The 21,262-nt window shown below is 44.9% G+C and overlaps 1 protein-coding gene across 4 annotated transcripts in view; it reads right to left on the reverse strand.

Annotated features, from left to right (window-relative positions):
* The window catches only part of LOC140420887 (interferon-inducible GTPase 5-like), a 63,620-nt gene extending 43,380 nt beyond the window's left edge, over positions 1-20,240 (reverse strand). For 2 of the 4 annotated variants that reach the window (XM_072505001.1, XM_072505004.1), the window contains exon 1: positions 20,033-20,240. The gene's annotated coding sequence lies outside the window, so the exon portion shown is untranslated. Of the gene's footprint in view, positions 1-6,870; positions 6,937-8,256; positions 8,845-20,032 lie in introns of those variants that run through there. The other 2 variants (XM_072505002.1, XR_011946632.1) reach the window with 2 other exon arrangements.
* Positions 20,241-21,262: the final 1,022 nt, after the last annotated feature.

The raw sequence follows: 21,262 nt of genomic DNA on the forward strand, positions 1-21,262 counted from the left end.
CACCATTGGAAATGTAGTTATTTACATTCATTAGATAATTTTTACAATTTAATAGGATATGCATAAATATTTACATCTTTAAATTATCATAGATTATCATAGAATTTACAGTGCAGAAGGAGGCCATTCAGCCCATCGAGTCTGCACCGGCTCTTGGAAAGAGCACCCTATCCCCATAACCCAGTAACCCCACCCAACACTGAGGGCAATTTATCATGGCCAATCCACCTAACCTTCACATCTTTGGACTGTGGGAGGAAACCGGAGCACCCGGAGGAAACCCACGCACACACGGGGAGGATGTGCAGACTCCGCACAGACAGTGACCCAAGCCGGAATCGAACCTGGGACCCTGGAGCTGTGAAGCAATTGTGCTATCCACAATGCTACCGTGCTGCCCCATTATATACAGTCTGTCACAAATTCAGTCTCTCAGGTTTAGGTTGTAGCATTGTTTATCTTTTGTTTATCTTCTGAGTGGCTGCTGAACTTGTGAAGTTACTTCATGTTCCTTTGTAGTTGTGGATGCTGCTTGTTGTTCTTCTTGTATTGTTGTGTCTGTGTCTTGTTGCTGTGTCTCTGTATGCTGGACTGTATCTTCTGCAGCTTTCTTGGGACTACTAACCACTTCTTCTTGCGGTTGTATCACAAAAGGTTGCTGAACCTTCAGCAGAGCTCTTCTGTTTCTCCTAAAGACAACACCTTCATTCATGATGATGAGATACGAGTTTGGACCTGCTTGTCGCTGTACCTTCGTATACTTAGACCATCCATTCCCTTTGGAATCTTCCAATCTGACTGTGTCATCTGGCTGCAATGGGTGGAGTCTTCTCACTGATCTATCGTAAAATCCCTTTTGCCTCCTTTTTTGTGAGATCAGTTGCCTCTCTATGGTTGACTGGTTCTTGAGGAATACAGGGCAAGGTCGTTGTCAGTTGCCTGTTCATCAGCAACTGAGCTGGAAAAAGCCCATTGATTAATAGTACAGAACGATATCTTAGGAGCGTGAGATAAGTGTCATCTCGGCTATCTAAGGCTTTTTTCAGGAGCTGGTTAATGGTATGAACGCCCTTCTTATCCTTCCCATTCGACTGAGGGTACAGAGGACTCAAGGTGACGTGTTTGAAGTTATACTGTCATGCAAATTCTGTCCACTCATAAATGCCGAACAGGGACCATTGTCTCTCATTACTATATTCGCTATCCCTTGGTGCGCAAAACTCCATTTAACATTCTTCATGACACATCTGGCCGTGGAATTCACCAGCTGTGCTCCTTCTGGATAATTGCAAGGTAGTTAATGACCAGAAGGTATTCCTTTCCATTCAAGTAAAAGAGATCCATGCCGACCTTCTGCCACAGAGTTGTGACAATCTCACCCATCGGCTCTTTGCTTTGTTTGCGTTTAAGTTTTGACAGGTTTTGCAGTTATCTACCGTCATAGCAATGTCGTGGTTTATCCCTGGCCAGTAAACGGCATCCCTGGCTCTACGCTTGCACTTTACTAATCCCAAGTGCCCTTCATGGAGTTTTGTTAGGATCATTGACCTTCATGATTGTGGAATCACAATTCTTTGTTTTCGCAGCAAAAATCCATTTGCATCACTTAACTCTGCTCTTACATTATAAAAACTGGAGCAGGAACCGTTAGGCCATCCCTCATGGAGATATGTTCTCATCTTTTGCAAGACTGTGTCTTTGGTGGTTTCTGATTTTGATTTGTTGTCAGATACTGGCAGAGACTCAGTGACGAGGTTCACATAGACCTGCACGTCCTCATCCAACTGCAGTAGGACAGCTCCCAAGCCATCCTTTGATTTGTTCGTCAAAATTTTCGTATTTTTCGCTGTGTCGATAAACGTCAGGATTGGCGCTGTTGTCAATGATACTTGCAATGCTTGCCATTCCTGTTCATGGCTAGTAGACCATTGAAATATTGCGTCTTTCATGATAGTTTCTGTGAGGTGTGCAGTTTTAGCTGCAAGATTGGGAATGAATTTCCCAACAAAATTTACCATCCCTAACATTCGTAATATACCTTTATTTTATCTTGATCAGGTTGAACGCCTTGTGCGGAGAGCTTGTCTCCCAGGAAAGTGACGCTGTCCATACCGATTTGACATTTCATACTGTTCAACTTCAAGCCATTCTTTTTAATGCTCTTCAGGACTCTGAGAAGCCTTTGTCAGGTTCTTCCTGTGTTGACCCCATATGATTATGGCATCCACATAAACTCGGACTCCTGGAATCCTTTCCACTATGTGCTCCATGGCATGATGAAAAGTTTCTGAAGCAGAAATTATGCCAAATGGCATCCTTAAGAAGCAATATCTTCCAAAGGATGTGTTGGAACATACATAACTTCATGCTTTCTTTATCTAATTTAAGTTGCCAGAAGCCTTGTGACGCGTCTAACTTACTGAAACATGTTGCTCCTACCATCTCACATGTTATTTCTTCCCTTTTCGGTGTCGGATAATGCTCTCTTTTAATGTTGAGGTGCAGATCTTTAGGGCCCGTACAGATTTGTAGGCCTCCATTGCGCTTCTTGACACAAACCATAGTTTACCCAGTCTGTAGATTCTTCTATGTGTTTAATTATGCCTAAAGCTGCCATCCTCTCTATCTCAGCCTTTAATTTGTCTCTCAATGGAGCTGATACATGTCTCAGTGCGTGAATCACTGGCTTCGCGTTGGATTTTGTACGTGTAAGATTAAGTGCCAAAGCCTTGAAATATCTCAGGAAATTCCTTCAGGATAGAATCTACCGATGCATGTTATCTGGTTGCAGCGTTGTCTGCACTGTAAACACATTTAACTAGCTGAAGTTCCTCACATGATTCTACTTCTAGCAGAGATTCATGTTCCGCTGCTACAATGGAAAATTTCAACGTGTGAATTCTGTTTTTCAAATTGATATCGAGTTCACATGCTGCGAACATCGCAATTTCATTTCCGTTGTAGTCTCTTAACAATATTGTTTTGTTTACTCCCTGCAGTTTAATTCTCAGCTCCTTTAAATCTGATAAATTGATGAGGTTGGCCCTCGCACCTGTGTCGAGTTTGAATGTTGCAGTCTACCCGAGTTCCTCCTCACTAGTGTGGGAGCTGATATTCCATGACTTTCACAGATTGAACAATTGGAATATACCCTTGGGTCCATGAAGATTATGAAACAGGGATTGAAGAGAAAGATTCCAGGAAGATTAAAGTCAAAGGGACAACAGGAACTGGAATTTAAACAGGGTACTGTGTATTGTAATTCAAGTCAAAGGCAGAGAAAGGTCTCACAGTATCATGGAAAGATAAAGGGCTGGATTCTCCATTTGGGAGACCAAGTGCTGACGCCAGCGGAGCATATGTGGACTTTCGCGCCGAATGCAACTTCCACGTGCCAAAAAACGCACAGAGAATGACAGGGTCCCGGGCCATGCATAAGCACGGCTGGCAACCTAAACCGGTCATGGCATACAACAATGAGCAGGTTGTGCGCGACCCAGCCCGCCAACCGTGATCCCACAGCCCACCCCCTGGAAACCCCCCACCAGTCCACCCAGCCCTAGCAGAAGCCCACCCTGCCTGCGGCAATGATCCCGGCTGAGTGTGGCAGCGCTGGACATAGTCCGCTGCTGGCACGCCAGATTCCCGCACGGTTGGGACCGTGCCGTCGAGAACTCGGCCCATCGGGGGGCGTAGCCGGCCGATGACGCGCCAACGCCGTTGAGCTGGTGCGCGGCGCGTGTCAGTATGATACCAGATTGGAGGGGGCGGAGCATGGCAGATCAGTGTCAAACCTGTGCCGGCCCTGATTCCTGCGTCAGAATCCATTCTCCGCCCGATCGCCGATCTCGATTTCGACGTCGGCGACAGAGAATCCCGCCCAAGTGTTTTCAAATCATGGGATGTGAACTGGATGAATGAGTTGTTCCATTATCTGAAGGTGGGAGAGAAGGCAGCAAGGCAATGGAGAAGAGAGGAGAGTATGGGGGCAGGAATTCCTGAGAGGAGAAAATTCCCACCTCAATTACACTGTTAAATTGGATTTCATGTTCCAATAGGAGTGGAACTGAAGAGAATTTAATTGAGGGAAATGGAGACCAGCAGGATATGGGAGAACAGGGAAAGTGAGGGACAGAGGGAAAGAAGGTAATGATGGGTCCGATTCTCCGACCTCGCTCCACTCTCGCTTGAGTAAAACAAGGTTGGTGAATAACGGGAAGGCTGAAAATGAGAATCGTTCCAGGCACCGAACAGTTTGCGGTACTCCTTTAGACAAAATTGGGATCTCGCCGTAGCATGGCAAAAAGCCAATTATCACCACTTGAGCCGTATTTCCACAATTAACGAGGGGGACCCCATATCCAGTGTCCTCACCTGATTCATCGGCCTCCCCAGCAAGTGGTCACGTTGGCACCGATTAGTACTCATTTTGAAAAACATGAACCTGGCCGAAGAGTTGCTGCGGGGAGCCGAGAAGGTGAGTAGCCATCTTTGCTGCTTCCCCATTGCATGGTGGTGGGGTGGGGGTCGCTCGGCTGTGGGGGTTGGGGCTGCCTTCGCAAGGGTGGGCCATGATGGGAGGTTGGGAAGGAGGCACTAGGGGGCAACTGCGTGCGGCACCACTATGTCAACCCCTGGATCCTGTGTACCCATTCCGGGGGAAACCCTTGTCCCTGACTGTCTGCCCCCAGACCACTCATAACCCCCACCATCTGCCGAGGCATCTGGCAGTGCGGGTGAAGGCTATTGCTTATAGGGAATTAGCAAACGTGGTTAAGTGAGCATTTTGCACAATCCAAGTGGATTCCATGGGTGTGCGCAACATGTAGCATGTGGGAGTCATTGCCCAGCATTCTGATCAGACCATGATGTCTAAACAGTGCAGGAGACAAGACCACACATGCAGCAGCCAACATCCATACACCCAGGGGATGGTACACAGCTCTGGATCATGATCGCAGCCGGGGGGTGGGTGAGTGCAACGGGTAGGGGACCAGCTCCCAGTTCAGGTGAAGTTATGAGCGGGTGTCTGAGATTCAGGGTCTAGGGTCCATTGAGGGCAGCCCGCTGCAGCCTGGAGTGTGTGGGCAGGGCATTCCGGGTGTGGGGGAGGAGGAATCAATGGGGGAATGGAGAGTCCTGGGGTGGCAGCCACTGCTGTTTCTCTGTCTAACAGCCTAGCCCAATGCCTTACAGATATTCAACACTATGGACAGTATTTTGGACCCCACAGAACAGGCGCGAGTGGTGCTGCTGCTAGGCTGGGCAGCCAGACCGGAGACAGCGGTAGCAGCAGCGTCTGCAAATGCTCAAGGCAGCGGCTCATGTGCCGGAACTCGCAGCACACCCTGAGGACCCAGCAGCCCGTGAGGGACCTGTAGTGATCTGTATATCTGATGGTGTATGAAGGGTTAACAACTGCATCATAGTGTTAGATGATGCCACTAGATGGTAGCACTAGATTCAGGTATATAAACTGAACCTGGAAGATCCTCCCTCTCTTTGAACCAGGAGTGTCTAGACAGCAGAGATATAGCTGAGATATAGAGAGATATAGCTTAGTTGGCACGTGTAGTTAAACATAGTTAATATTTCTTTTGATTTACTTTATCATCAGTTTTTGTTCTGTAGAGTGAACAAACTCATTAGTATTTATATTCATTATTCATTCAACGTAATTTGCTTTAAATTGGAGATTGGTAGTTTCATTTAAATCTAACCATCAGACCATTTTGGAAGTAAAGCAAAGAGTAACGACGTATTACGATCACATAATATAACATGGTACCAGGTTTTGGCTTCAGTAAACTAGCTAGAGTGATATAATTAGATCAGAAAAAGAAAACCGTAGCAGCTGTTCAACTGGAGAAGCATCGCAACAAATGAATCCTTCGAAGACATACGCCTCGATGGACCACGCACAAGCTCCACATCACCAAAGGATGATCGGTAATTTGAATGCAAATTGGAACTGTTTAATCAGCAATTTCAAATATATGTGGAAGCTGCAGACTTAACTAATGCAACTGATGCTTGTAAAATTGCATTGCTCTTAACAATGGCAGGACAGCGTGCAATTGAAAAAGACAACTCCTTTCAGTACTCTGCTGGTCAGGACAAAGCTAAATTTGATGTTATTAAAAGTAAATTCGACGATCACTGCAAGATCCAAACAAAGGTGACATTTGAACACTTCATTTTACATAAGAGATTGCAAAAACAGGGGAATCGTTTACGAACTTTGTGACAGACTTAAAACTTCTAGCTCAATCCTGTAACTTTGCAGCACTGCATGATTCTTTAATTCGTGACCAGGTTGCATTTGGGATAAATGATGAGCCCCTCAGAGAAAGACTTTTGAGACAACAAGATTTAACGTCAGAAATAGCGATTGAAAAATGCCGAGCACATCAGCAAAGTAAGAATCAGTACCAAGAGTATTATATCCGTGAAAAAGACGCGAAAATCCACCACAAGGTTTAGTGTGTAAAAATGGTGTCGCAAAAGATGAAGAAGCATGTTTCAGATGGCAACCACCTTGCACACGTGCACTAAAGCCCTGCACATGCGCATTTGTGAAAAATTGCGAGACGGACGAAAGCCGATCTGCGCATGCCCGAAGATGTGTTGTGCGTCATGACGTCAACGTCATGACGTGTTCTTAATGTGGAACCTCCCACTTAAAGAAGAAATGTCCAGCACATGGTAAACAATGCTCTAAATGTGGCAAATTAAATCATTTTGCTGCACAGTGCAGTTCTTCGCTCGCATTTGAACCTGCTAAACAAAACTACAGGCAGATTAATGTCCCCAGTATCAAATCACAAGAAAAAGAAGAGAATTTATCATCCGATACTGACAATTACTCACTGGAAAACATGTTCTTTGTTGGCATAATGGAGATGTGTGAAGAATCCAATGAAACAACAAACGATCCTAAACAAATTAATTAAGTAAATTTTAATAATGAATGGAACACAGTCGTACAAGTTAACAACTGCCCAATTCTGTTTAAATTGGACACTGGCGCTTCAGTTAACCTGCTCTCAAGGCTGGATCTCAACAAGCTTCAAGATGGACCTGAGATACTTCCAGCAGCCTGCAGACTGAAAGACTATAACGGCAACTTGATTTCTTCAATAGGGTCATGCCATTTAAAAATCTCCAATAAACAAATGGAAAAGATCTTAAGATTTGAGATTGTCAAGAGTGACAAATTTTCATTTCTAGGTGCACAAGCATTTAAAGAATTGCGTGTCTCGTGCAGCATATTTATTTAGCGACCGCATCTACACCACTATTGGATGATGATATCCAATGCATTTTGAATCAATATCTTGATGTTTTCAGAGGCATGGGTACACTACCATTCCAATATAAAATCCTATTAAGGAAGGATGCCAAGCCAGTGGGACATCCGCCTAGGAGAATTCCTACTCCTTTGTGAGAAAGATTGAAGCAAGAACTAGACCGACTTCAGAACCAAAGGATAATCTCATGAGTCACTAAACCGACTGACCGGGTCAGTTCACTGGTTTGCGTTTAAAAACTGTCCGGTGATCTACGCATCTGCATTGATTACAAGGACCTCAATAAGAACAAAAGAAGTGAACGCTATCCCATACCAAAGCACGAGGAGGTCACAACTGAGATGGCGAATGAGATGGCGAATGCACGCATCTTTAAAAAGTTAGACGCATCACAGGGATTTTGTCAAATGCAACTTGACGACTCGAGCAGACAACTCTGCACATTTAACACGCCCTTTGGAAGATTTTGTTTCAATCGTATGCCTTTAGGTATTGTAGAAGGGACTTTAGTTGGCAGATTAGTTACGTTAATACCCTGCATTCATTTTAACCAGCTGCTTGACTATATTTCATGGAAATAGGCACTTGGCAAAGCATGATGGATATTTAGCCTTATTTCAGTCAAGAAGTTCTGTATGAAATAGTCAGAAGGTCATACAATGTAAACAAGCGTTCAGCTGCACATTAGTTTGCTTGATGTGGAGGTGCCGGCGTTGGACTGGGGTGAGCACAGTACGAAGTCTTACAACACCAGGTTAAAGTCCAACAGGTTTGTTTCGATGTCACTAGCTTTCGGAGCGCTGCTCCTTCCTCAGGTGACAGCATACAATTATTATTTTTCTTAGGCAAGGAACCCAAGACCTGTTATTAAAATCTAACTCCGGCCTGCTCGGTTTTCTGTCACTTGCTAATCTAAAGAATGCTTTCTGTCCCAGATATTGCTTACTGTATCATATAAATTGCCTGCCTTTACCTCTGTAAAGTGGGAACATTTGGAATTACTGTAGTCCCTTCAACTCCCCACGAACTTCGTGTTTAATTAAAGGACCTTTGGTGAAAACTCAAAGTGCTGACGTATAATTTCTTCAACAAATTGACGTAGTCGTGCAGTTTCCCAAATTTAAAGGGAAGTGAACCCTGAAATGAATCTCGAAACAGGACTCTCTCAGCTGAAAGGGAGAAAGCCATAGCGTGACCCCAGCTGAAAGGGGGGTCCGCCGCTTGGCAGCCTTAATTACTGGCCAGTGACTCATGCTAATGAGAGTTATCCTAATTAATAAATTAACTATAGCTGCATGAGAAGAACAAAGGTGCCTTAGAGACTAAAAAAAACTGAACAATCAACAGCAAAAGGACTGATACAAGTGAGCGCTCCTTGTAGTATTTGTTAATAATTTCCCGCGGTCCTTGTTGTTATATGTATATCCTCTAAAGTATTTTTCAGAAGGAACGATGAGCATTAAACTCGATGCCCCCTCACAGGTGGTCCCGAAGCCTCGGTAAAGATATCCGGAGCGAGAAAGAAGGTGAACTCCTGAAAGAAGACAGATAAGGGAGTCAAAATGAGTAAGAAAATGAAAAGAAACAATCATAAAGCAACGGAATGAGGTAGGAAAACCTTTATGTCCCCCATAGGAATCTAATAAAGCTGACCCCCCTCTCAAAACAAAAAAACAGGGGAGTAAAAGAAATAGAAGATGAAGGTAAAAGCGTAACCGATGGGTTCCAGTCGGAAAGGGAATTCAGATTTGTCTGTCGCCGTGAGATAAGGTTAACGGTTAACTGTGATATTTGTGAGCTGTGAGAATCTGTAGTGTTTTGTTTAACCAATTAATTTTAGTCAAAGGATGAAGTGCTAAGTGGGCTGTATTTTTTTATCGTCTGTCATTGTGAGACCGAGATTATAACTTAAGTGATTTGTGTTGAGATTTCTCTAATGCACTGAAACATTGGAAATTAAAATCAGTTTAAAAGAAAGAAAATGTCTTTCCGAATAAAAGTAATTGAACATGAATAAGTTTTTAGATTACGTGAAAAGACGTAAATGGCATCATTCCAAGTTCTCTGCCCCTCTAGGTTCTGCAGGAAACATTAACGCACTGGTTACGAAGTAATCCTCTCTAAAACCAACTTTACCTACAAGCGAGCGCCAGCTGTCACCCTGCTACAGTCTTGCCTGCGCCCTCAGAAGCAGAACATATGTATGATCATGGCTGTTTACAATTGGTTGAAGCCACCATAACCCCTCGACCTGATTTATTGAGTCACCTACTAGACAATCCAGACATCATCTTTTTCACTGATGGGTCAGCAAACCGACCAAATGATATGACCCTCTTGGCCGGTTATGCAATAGTAACTCCATTCAAGGTAGTGGAAGCTTTTGCTCTGCCTTCGGGAACGTCTGCTCAAGCGGCCGAATAGTTTGCCCTTACTAAAGCATGTATTCTAGCTAAAAATAAAACAGTCAATATTTATACTGATTCATGATCCGCTTTGGGGTACTACATGATTTGGGCCAATTATGGAAAAACAGGGGATTCATGACTTCCTCCGACCAACCTATTAAACATGCTAAATTGGTTATAAATTTACGAGGTGCTGTTCAGCTGCCCAGCAAGATAGCCGTTTTAAAGTTTGAAGCGCATACTGCTGCAGACGATGAAGTCTCCAGTGGTAATAGATTTGCAGATAAAATAGTGAAGGAAGTGGCTCTCAAAGAGCAGCCACAACTACAAGCTGCTGCAGTTGAACTTCCGTCCACCATAACAGAACCAAAGTTAAAGCAGGCACAGGAGCAAGCCTCGCTACAGGAGCATCGCTCTTAGCTAAAAGTGGGTTGCTATCAAGACAATCATCAAATCTGGATCCATCCAAATACCCATGCAGCATGCCCCAGAAGTCTGTTTTTGCCACTATATCGCCTTGCCCATGGGCAGGCTCATGTGGACAAAGGAGGAATGACACATGCCATATGTCAACAATGGTATGCTCGAGGTATTACGGTAACAATTGAAAAAGTAGCTCGCACATGGATGATTTGTCAAAGGAATAATTGGTGATCGTGGACATGTTTTCACGGTGGGTAGAGTCTTTTCCAACCAAAAGAGGTGATGCTAGGAATGGTTGAATTGGATGGAATAATTAAAACTGCAGTTACAAAAGTGTGTCAACAAAATGGGCTGCTATGGCCAGATGCCATACCCATAGTAATGTATGCCCTGAGAAATCAGTAATAAGGGTTTAACCCCGTATGAGATATTAATAGAACGTCCCATGACAACTGGAACTAAACCCCCAATGACTCCAGCAGAAGTAGCCTTAATATGGGCAGATGAGGCATCACTAAAATATGCCCAGGCCATGTGTGAAACCACTGGAAAAAAAAAATACATGAAAAGGTGCGACAGGCTCAGATGCATCCAAAAGAGGGAAATACACACCCTTTAAACGTGGAGATCAAGTGTATGTGAAAGCACTAAACAAAGATTCTTTTTCTCCGAGGTGGAATGGACCCTACCAAGTGCAGCTAACAACCCGAACAGCCGTTAAAGTAAAAGAAAACCAAATGGGATCCACGCAACTCGTGTAAACTACATCATACGGAACTTTGAGAGTACTAGCGAAACGCTGACCAGAAGAGAATGATGGCGCGACCAGTAAAGAGGTAGCAGAATGGGCTCTAAGACAAAATAGTACAGGACGTGGAGAAGATACACAGAATATGTTTGATTGTAGATTAGCTGGATACGATATGAATAGGTTTGAGGAATGGTGGGGGCCTAGGTTTAATGTAACAAGTCAACAGCCCTGATTGTACTGGAGTCCCAAAAGGAAGTAAATGCTTTAAGAATCATAAAACATATGGGACCCACTCAGTAGGCACGAGTCAGTGTGATCAGACCTTGAATTGGCAACCCCCTATGTTCCAGCTTACAGCAAAAGGACTATTCATCTTTGATTGGTCAGGAGTTGAAAATCAAACTAGTGGAGGCTCCTGGGAAGGGTATCCGATTAGACTAATGATGACTGATAGTAAAGGAAACGTGACTGCAGATTACAGCACGTATTTTATCTGTGGCCATAAGGTTTCTGGTTACCAGAAAATTGGGAAGGCTCCTGCTATTTGGGATACGTAGTCCCTTATGTGCATCACGCAGGACCATCCCCATCACAGGACGACACAAAGTATTGTGACATGGGTACAAATGCTGGGAATAATGAGACCACCATTAGGAATAGCCACTAATAAGACCATAAGACATAGGAGCGGAAATAAGGCCATTCGGCCCACCGAATCCGCTCCACCATTCAATTATGGCTGATTTCAAATCCATTTACCCGCTCTCTCTCCACAGCCCTTAATTCCTCGAAAAATCAAGAATTTATCAACTTCTGTCTTCAAGACACTCAACGTCCCGGCCTCCACCGCCCTCTGTGGCAATGAATTCCACAGGCCCACCACTCTCTGGCTGAAGAAATTTCTCCTCATCTCTGTTCTAAAGTGACTCCCTTTTATTCTAAGGCTGTGCCCCCGGGTCCTAGTCTCCCCTGCTATTGGAAACAACTTCCCTACGTCCACCCTATCTAAGCCATTCATTATCTTGTAAGTTTCTATTAGGTCTCCCCTCAACCTTCTGAAGTCCAATGAATATAATCCCAGGATCCTCAGACGTTCATAGTATGTTAGGCCTACCATTCCTGGGATCATCCGTGTGAATCTCCGCTGGACCCGCTCCAGTGCCAATATGTCCTTCCTGAAGTGTGGGGCCCAAAATTGCTCACAGTATTCTAAATGAGGCCTAACTAGTGCTTTATAAAGCTTCAGAAGTACATCCCTGCTTTTATATTCCAAGTCTCTTGAGATAAATTACAACATTGCATTTGCTTTCTTAATTATGGACTCAACCTGCAAGTTTACCTTGACTCCTGGACGAGGACTCCCAAGTCCCTTTGCACTTCAGCATTATGAATTTTTTCACCGTTTAGAAAATAGTACTTGCCTCTATTATTTTTTCCAAAGTGCAAGACCTCGCACTTGCCCACGTTGAATTTCATCAGCCATTTCTTGGACCACTCACCTGAACTGTCTAAATCTTTCTGCAGCCTCCCCACCTGCTCAATACTACCTGTCCCTCCACCTATCTTTGTATCATCGGCAAACTTAGCCAGAATGCCCCCAGTCCCGTCATCTAGATCGTTAATATATAAAGAGAACAGCTGTGGCCCCAACACTGAACCCTGCGGGACACCACTCGTCACTGGTTGCCATTCCGAAAAAGAACCTTTTATCCCAACTCTCTGCCTTCTGCCTGACAGCCAATCGTCAATCCATGTTAGTACCTTGCCTCTAATACCATGGGCCCTTATTTTACTCAGCAGTCTCCCGTGAGGCACCTTATCAAAGGCCTTTTGGATGTCAAGATAGATAACATCCATTGGCTCTCCTTGGTCTAACCTATTTGTTATCTCTTCAAAGAACTCTAACAGGTTTGTCAGGCACGACCTCCCTTTACTAAATCCATGCTGACTTATCCTAATCCGACCCTGCACGTCCAAGAATTTAGAAATCTCATCCTTAACGATGGATTCTAGAATCTTGCCAACAACCGAGGTTAGGCTAATGGGCCTATAATTTGCCATCTTTTTTCTTGTTCCCTTCTTGAACAGGGGGGTTACAACAGCGATTTTCCAATCCTCTGGGACTTTCCCTGACTCCAGTGACTTTTGAAAGATCATAACAAACGCCTCCATTATTCCTTCAGCTATCTCCTTTAGAACTCTGGGACGTAGCCCATCTGGGCAAGGAGATTTATCAATTTTTAGACCTCTTAGTTTCTCTAGCACTTTCTCCTTTGTGATGGCTACCATATTCAACTCTTCCCCCTGACTCTCCTGAATTGTTGGGATATTACTCATGTCTTCTACTGTGAAGACTGACACAAAGTACTTATTTAGTTTCTCAGCTATTTCCTTGTCTCCCATCACTAGATTACCAGCGTCATTTTGGAGCGGCACAATGTCTACTTTTGCCTCCCGTTTGTTTTTAATGTATTTAAATAAACTTTTACTATCATTCCTAATGTTACTGGCTAGCCTACCTGCATATTTGATCCTCTCTTTCCTTATTTCTCTCTTTGTTATCCTCTGTTTGTTTTTGTAGCCTTCCCAATCTTCTGACTTCCCACTGCTCTTTGCCACATTATAGGCTTTCTCTTTTGCTTTGATGCATTCCCTGACGTCCTTTGTCAGCCATGGCTGCCTAATCCCCCCTCTGATAACCTTTCTTTTCTTTGGGATGAACCTATGTACTGTGTCCTCAATTACTCCCAGAAACTCCTGCTATTGCTGTTCTACTGTCTTTCCCACTAGGCTCTGCTCCCAGTCGATTTTCGTCAGTTCCTTACTCATGCCCCTGTAGTTACCTTTATTTAACTGTCACACCTTTACATCTGATTCAACCTTCTTTCTTTCAAATTGCAGACTGAATTCTACCATATTATGATCACTGCCTCCTAAGTGTTCCCTTACTTTAAGATCTTTAATCAAGTCTGGCTCATTACATAGCACTAAGTCCAGAATAGCCTGTTCCCTCGTGTGCTCCATCACAAGCTATTCCAAAAAGCCCTCCTGTAAACATTCCATGAATTCCCTTTCTTTGGTCCACTGGCAACATTATTTACCCAGTTCACCTGCATATTGAAGTCCCCCATGATCACTGTGACATTGCCTTTCTGACATGCCCATTCTATTTCGTGGTGCATTTTGTGCCCCTGGTCCTGACCACTGTTAGGAGGCCTGTACATAACTCCCATCATGTTTTTTTTTGCCTTTGTGGTTCCTCAACTCTACCCACACAGACTCCACATCATCTGACCCTATGTCGTTTAGTGCTATTGATTTAATTTCATTCCTAATTAACAAGGCAACCCTGCCCCCTCTACCCACCTCTCTGTCTTTTCGATAGGTTGTGAATCCCTGGATGTTTAAATGCCAGTCCTGAACCCCCTGCAACCACGCCTCTGTGATGCCTACCACATCATACCTGTCAGTCACAATCTGGGCCACAAGCTCATCTACCTTGTTCCGTACACTGCGCGCATTTAAATATAGCACCTTTAATTCTCTATTGACCGTCCATTTTTGTTTTCTTAGTGTGGTGGACCTTGGTTTACTGCATATGAACTATGCGAACTACGAGACATCCTTGAGCAGGTAGCTAATAACACTGCAGAAGCTGTTAACCAGATAGAAACTGAGAAGGTCGCTATAAGAGCGGTTGCCCTGCAGAATAGAATGGCCCTTGATTTCTTGTTAGCTGAAAAGGGAGGCACTTGTGCCCTGATTGGAAGTGACTGTTACACGTACATCCCAGATAACTCAAAGAAAATTGATAATCTGGTGGATCACATTCGTAGAGAGGTAACAAGATTACATGAAAATGAGGGATGGGACTTTGGCTTTGGATGGTAGGATCATTAGGACAGAGGATTGTGTTCTGGATTATAATGACCATTGTAACCTTGATTGTCGTATGGTTACTGTTTTAATGTTGCATAAGATATTTTTATTGTACTAACACAGGAACAACCCTAGCCACCTTGCCTCCTTACTACCAGGCTCATAACACGCAGGGAACTGTCATACATCCGTTCCCCTTACATTATGACCCACCCTTCTCTACGGAGGACACGATAATTTACGAAAAGGTGTTGATCAAAAGATCAACAAGGAGGGAATTGTGGAAGGGAAATTAATGAGTTGCCAGCTCAGAAGCATGCTGGGAAATGCTTGACTATATAGTTTAACACTGCTTTTGAATAAAAATAAGTAGGTCAGGTAACATAAACGAAATACTGCTTAATATTTTGGTCTCGGCCTTATTATGATAACACATTGTCCTCCGAAAGATAACAAAATGTGTACTCGAGTTGTTTTTAGCCAAGGGCAAGAACATATGTACTACGTATTTCATCTTACATATTTTCCAAGGTCTATTTAATATAAACATGACTGTTTCCTTCTAGCTGTTATTTCAGACTATAAAGATCTGGGGCGCGATTCTCCACACCGACAGCAGAGTGTCGGTGCCGGTGTCAAAACAGGATTGTTTCACTCCGCGGTCGGCGCCCATTCTGGGACCCCATTCTGCGCTGTACAAGGGGGCTAGCAGGGGCGGCTATCAAGCCAGAAAGATGTTTCTGTGGAATAGCTAATGTGGAAAATGAATTTCAGTTTTGGTGTGATGGCAGGTATATAGGTTGTAAGTCCCAAACACTGATGGATCGTATCAAAGAGCATGAGCAGAGCTAGGTGCCCTGTTTCACAGAGACATGGCTCACCCCCGCCTCACATGACTGTGCCATACAACCTGAAGGCTTCTCAATTCATTGGACGGACTGCACGGCTTAATCAGGCAAAGCGAAGAGTGGAGGGGTTTGCCTCCTCATCAACTCCTCTTGGTGCTTGGATCTGGCGACCCTGGCGACCTACTGCTCCCCGGACCTGGAATACCTGACCATGAAGTGCTGCCCATACTATCTTCCATGTGAGGTCACTTCAGCCTTTATCAGAGCGGTCTACATCCCACCCCAGGCAGAAGTGAAGAAGGTGCTGGATGAACTGTACACAGTTGTAAACAACTACGAAACAGAACACCCAAACGCCATGTTCATCATGGCCGGAGACGTCAACAAGGCTAACCTCAAGTGTACTGCCAAAATTCCACCAGCACATCTCCTTTCCCACCAGGGGCGACAACACTCTTGACCACTGCTACTCAAAAATCAAGGCCTACCATTCCACCCACCGAACGCACTTTGGGAAATCAGACCATAAGACAGTGCTCCTTCTCCCAGCATACAAGCGGAAACTCAAGCAGGAGAATCCAGCTAAGAATGTTGTGCAGTGCAGGTCTGAGGAAACAGAAGAGCTCCTACGTGACTGCTTAGAGACAGTGGACTGGTCTATATTTAAGAACTCATCAACCAACTGAAATGAGTATGCCACCACCGTCACAGACTTCAATCAGCAAGTGTGTGGATGACTGCGTGCCAAAGAAAGCAGTACGTACATTCCCCAACCAGAAACCATGGCTCAATAGCGAGGTTGACTCCCTACTGAAGGTCAGGTGTGAGGCGTTCAAGTCAGACGACCCTGACCTATACAAGAAATCCAGGTACGATCTCCACAAAACCATCCGAGATGCCAAGAGAGAATATCAGACCAAGCTAGAGTCACAGATTAGCGTTACAAACTCTCGGCGGTTGTGGCAAGGCCTAAACAACATAACGGTCTACAAAGCGAAGCCGAGCAGTATCTCCAGCAGCAGCGCACCCCTCCCCGATGAACTCAATGCATTCTATGCTCGGATTGAGCAGGAAACCAACGATCCATAACCAGCAACCCATAACCCAGCATCACAGCTTCCAAAGTCAGATCGGCATTCCTGAAAGCGAACCCTCAGATGTCAGACGTTTAGCTGCTGTTGTATAAAGAGTCAAAGGTTCTGCTCCTTTTCACAAACACCTTTATTTCTCTTTAACAGACTCTGCACAAAACGCTATCATCACATCACCTGACACAAAGGACACCTGAAGCCTCTTTACATATCAGTGTCAATTATTGGATACTTAACATACATGGTCCAAGTAATTGGAATGTCTGTTAATTCATTACTTAACATCAGAAGGCTACGGGTCCGGATGGGATCCCTGGTCTGCACTCAGAGCCTGCGCGGACCAGCTGGCAGATGTGTTTGCAGACATCTTTAACCTGTCCCTACACTGCTCCGAGGTCCCCACCTGCTTCAAGAAGACCACCATCATACCGGTGCCAAAGAAGAACCAGGGAACGTGCCTCAATGAAATGAAAATGAAATGAAATGAAAATCGCATATAGTCACAAGTAGGCTTCAAATGAAGTTACTGTGAAAAGCCCCTAGTTGCCACATTCCGGCGCCTGTTCAGGGAGGCTGTTACGGGAATGACTACCGCCCTGTGGTCCTGACTTCAGTCGTAATGAAGTGCTTCAAGAGGTTGGTCGTGAAGCGCATCACCTCCAAACTCCCAGAATGCCTTGATCCACTGCAATTCACATACCGCTGCAACCAGTCCACAGCAGACACCATCTCCCTGGCCCTACACTCATCCCGAGAGCACCTCGACAACAAGGACTCCTACATCAGACTCCTATTTATTGACTACAGCTCCGCCTTCAACACCATAATCCCAGCCAAGCTCATATCAAAGCTCCAAAACCTCTGACTTGACTCCTCACTCTGCAACTGGATCCTCGACTTTCTGACCCACAGACCACAATCAGTAAGAATAAACAACAACACCTGGTCCACAATAGGCCTCAATAGCGGGGCCCCGCAAGGCTGTGTACTTACCCCCAACTATACTCCCTGTACACACACACGACTGCGTGGCAAAAATTTGGTTCCAACTCCATCTACAAGTTTGCTGACGATACGGCCATAGCGGATCTCGAATAACTCGTATTGGAGTGGTGCAATGACAACAATCTATCCCTCAATGCCAGCAAAACAATGCCATCTGTCCTGGTCCACCCACGTCGACGCTACCAGCAAGTGCCTATACTTCCTCAGGAAAGTAAGGAAATTCGGCATATGCTCATTAACTTTAAAAAAAAAAATTTTGAGTGCCCAATTCATTTTTTCCAATTAAGGGGCAATTTAGCTTGGCCAATCCACCTACCCTTCACATCTTTGTGTTGTGGGGGCGAAACCCACGCAAATGCGGGGACAATGTGCAAACTCCACACGGACAGTGACCCAGAGCCGGGATCGAACCTGTGACCTCGGCGCCATGAGGCAGCAGTGCTACCCACTGCACCACCGTGCTGCCCGCTCATTAACTCTTACCAACTTTTACAGATGCACCATAGAAAGCATCCTATCTGGCTGCATCACAGCCTGGTATGGCAACTGCTCGGCCCAAGACCGCAAGAAACTTCAGAGAGTCATGAAGACAGCCCAATCCATCACACAAACCTGTTTCCCATCCATTGACTCCATCTACACCTCCCACTGCCTGGGGAAAGCGGGCTGCATAATCAAAGACCCCTCCCACCTGGCTTACTCACTCTTCCAACTTCTTCCATCGGGCAGGAGATACAAAAGTCTGAGAACATGCAGAAACAGACTCAAAAACAGCTTGTTTCATGCTGTTACTAAATTCCTAAACCACCCTCTTATGAACTGACCTCATAAACACTACACCCCTGTAAGCTTCACCCGCTGCCGGTGTTTATGTAGTTACATTGTGTACCTTGTGTTGCCCTGTTATGTATTTTATTTTATTTTATTTTCATGTACTTAATGGTCTGTTGAGCTGCTCTCAGAAAAATACTTTTCACTGTACCTCGATAAACGTGACAATAAACAAATCCAGAATAATCCATTCAGCTGTTCACAACAGGCAAATTATAGTCCTTACCCAAACAGCCCTTCCTTCCTTGAAAAGCTGAAAAAATAGTGTCCAACCTGAGATGTGATTAAATGATTGGACAACACTTACTAAACAATCCTGATTGTGCCAAGAATGACACTGAAAACAAATTTAAGATCACCAGTGGACATATTGAGGCTCACAACCACATGTTAGATGCTGCATATAGTTACACTCAGGGCCCTGTCCTCCGCAGAGTAAAGGAGTATGCCCATATATTGTGCCTTTTTTTAATGACCCACGCCTTTCCCGCATTAATTCCTCCTTACCAATCAGAGTGGACTTGCCTGGGTTGCATTAAAAATGGCTTGCCCGTTAACTGATCCCTGATGCATTTTTCATTGCAATGTCTCTATCAATCAGAGTTGACTTGCCAACCAATCAGTACTCTCTTACAATGCAGTACTTATTTTGTTCCCTTTTCAATAATTGTGAATCATTCCTGATGAGTACAAGGTTTTGGCAGCATGTCTCTTTTTTCAGCAACACAATAGTATTATGAATTTGCTAAATATTTATGCAGCAATAGCAAACAGCAATTGCTCAATTAAAAGGGATGAATTGCTTTCAATAATTAGACCGACAGGGAAGGTGAGAGAAAACAAAATCAGAAGTGCTCTTTTTGATGTTGAATTTCTTTAGAGTTGCCTCTCACTGTATTAATCGTAATGTCACCTCTACTGAGAGTCATCTACACATGCTGCTCCCTGTTCAGCACCACACCCAGTTCCGATAAATGTACAAAACACATTTTATCAACAGACATTTCTGACAGTTTATTTCTCCTGTTCATTTTTAATCTTCACTCAACTTCTTGTGGAACAAAATAAAATTCTTCATTAGAAATTCATATTTAGCACGGTGGCACAGTGGTTAGCACTGCAGCCCCATGGCGCCGAGGTCCCAGGTTCGATCCCGTCCCTGGGTCACTGTCTGTGTGGAGTTTGCACATTCTCTCCGTGTTTGCATGGGTTTCACCCCCACAACCCAAAAGATATGCAGAGTAGGTGGTTTTGCGACGTTAAATTGCCCCTTAATTGGAAAAAAGGATTTGGGTACTCTAAATTTTTTATAAAAGAAATTCATATTTTGAACAGATCCCAGATTAGAAGGGGAAAAGGACATTCAGAAAATCACTTTAAACATCATTAAAGCTGAGCTGTAATTTAATTTAAAGTTGAGAATATGGTTCTTTCTCATAAATTTGATAACTTTATTAAGTTTGTAGTTTTATTTCTTGCCACTTACCTGCACTGCTTCCTTGATGGAGAAGAGTTTACCAGTGAAGTTCTCACACTGACAACCACTTAATCCAGAGTGACTGGTTACTGCTGCTTCTCTCTCTCACTCACACGAGCCGCAGTGAGGAACCGTTCCAATAACACAGACCTCTTCATTCACCTGAGGAAGGAGCAGCGCTCCGAAAGCTAGTGACATCGAAACAAACCTGTTGGACTTTAACCTGGTGTTGTAAGACTTTGTACTGTGCACAGCCTTTTATAGCAGTGGACAGACTCCTGTACACTGTCAAATGGGAATCAAGCACAGTGGAAGGTCATTTGTTGCCAGGGAGATTATATTTTTACAGTTTCTGATTCCCAGATGTCTATATTTAGATAGTTACTCTGGATACAGAATCAGTGAATCATGGACCTGCATTTTGTGCTTGTTGGGAGTTAGTGAGCCCAGAAGTGCATGTACAATCTGCTCCAGGGTGAGAGCGCATTGTCCCCGTGATTTCATGTTGGGCCGCCCAGCGTGCAACACATCCTGAGATAGGCCGCGGGAAACAGGAGGAAAATGGTGATGTTGGGTACTGGGTCCAATGGGAACCGCGATGTCGAGACCCCAAACTCTGCAATACCCTCCCTAAACCTAAAAACCTGTCGACCTTTCTTCCTCCTTCAGAGACTGTTTAAAACCTGCCTCTTTCACCAAGCTTTTGATCATCTACCCTAAAATCTCCTGATGTTGCTCAGTGACTTATTGGGCAAAATTCTCCCCCAACGGCGCGATGTCCGCCGACTGGCGCCGAAAACGGCGCCAATCAGACGGGCATTGCGCCGCCCCAAAGGTGCGGAATGCTTGCATCTTTGGGGGCCGAGCCCCGACATTGAGGGGCTAGGCCGGCGCCGGAGGGATTTCCGCCCCGCCAGCTGGCGGAAACGGCGTTTGTTGCCCCGCCAGCTGGCGCGGAAACGACATCCCCAGGAGGCGCATGCGCGGGAGTGTCAGCGGCCGCTGACAGTTTCCCGCGCATGCGCAGTGGGGAGAGTCTCTTCCGCCTCCGCCATGGTGGAGGCCATTGCGGAGGCGGAAGGGAAAGAGTGCCCCTACGGCACAGGCCCGCCCGCGGATCGGTGGGACCCGATCGCGGGCCAGGCCACCGTCAGATCGCCCCGCGCCCCCCCCCAGGACCCTGGAGCCCGCCCACGCCACCTTGTCCCGCCGGTAAATACCTACTTTAATTTACGCCGG

The sequence above is a fragment of the Scyliorhinus torazame genome, chromosome 5 (genome assembly GCF_047496885.1).
Source record: "Scyliorhinus torazame isolate Kashiwa2021f chromosome 5, sScyTor2.1, whole genome shotgun sequence".
NCBI classification, from domain to species: domain Eukaryota; kingdom Metazoa; phylum Chordata; class Chondrichthyes; order Carcharhiniformes; family Scyliorhinidae; genus Scyliorhinus; species Scyliorhinus torazame.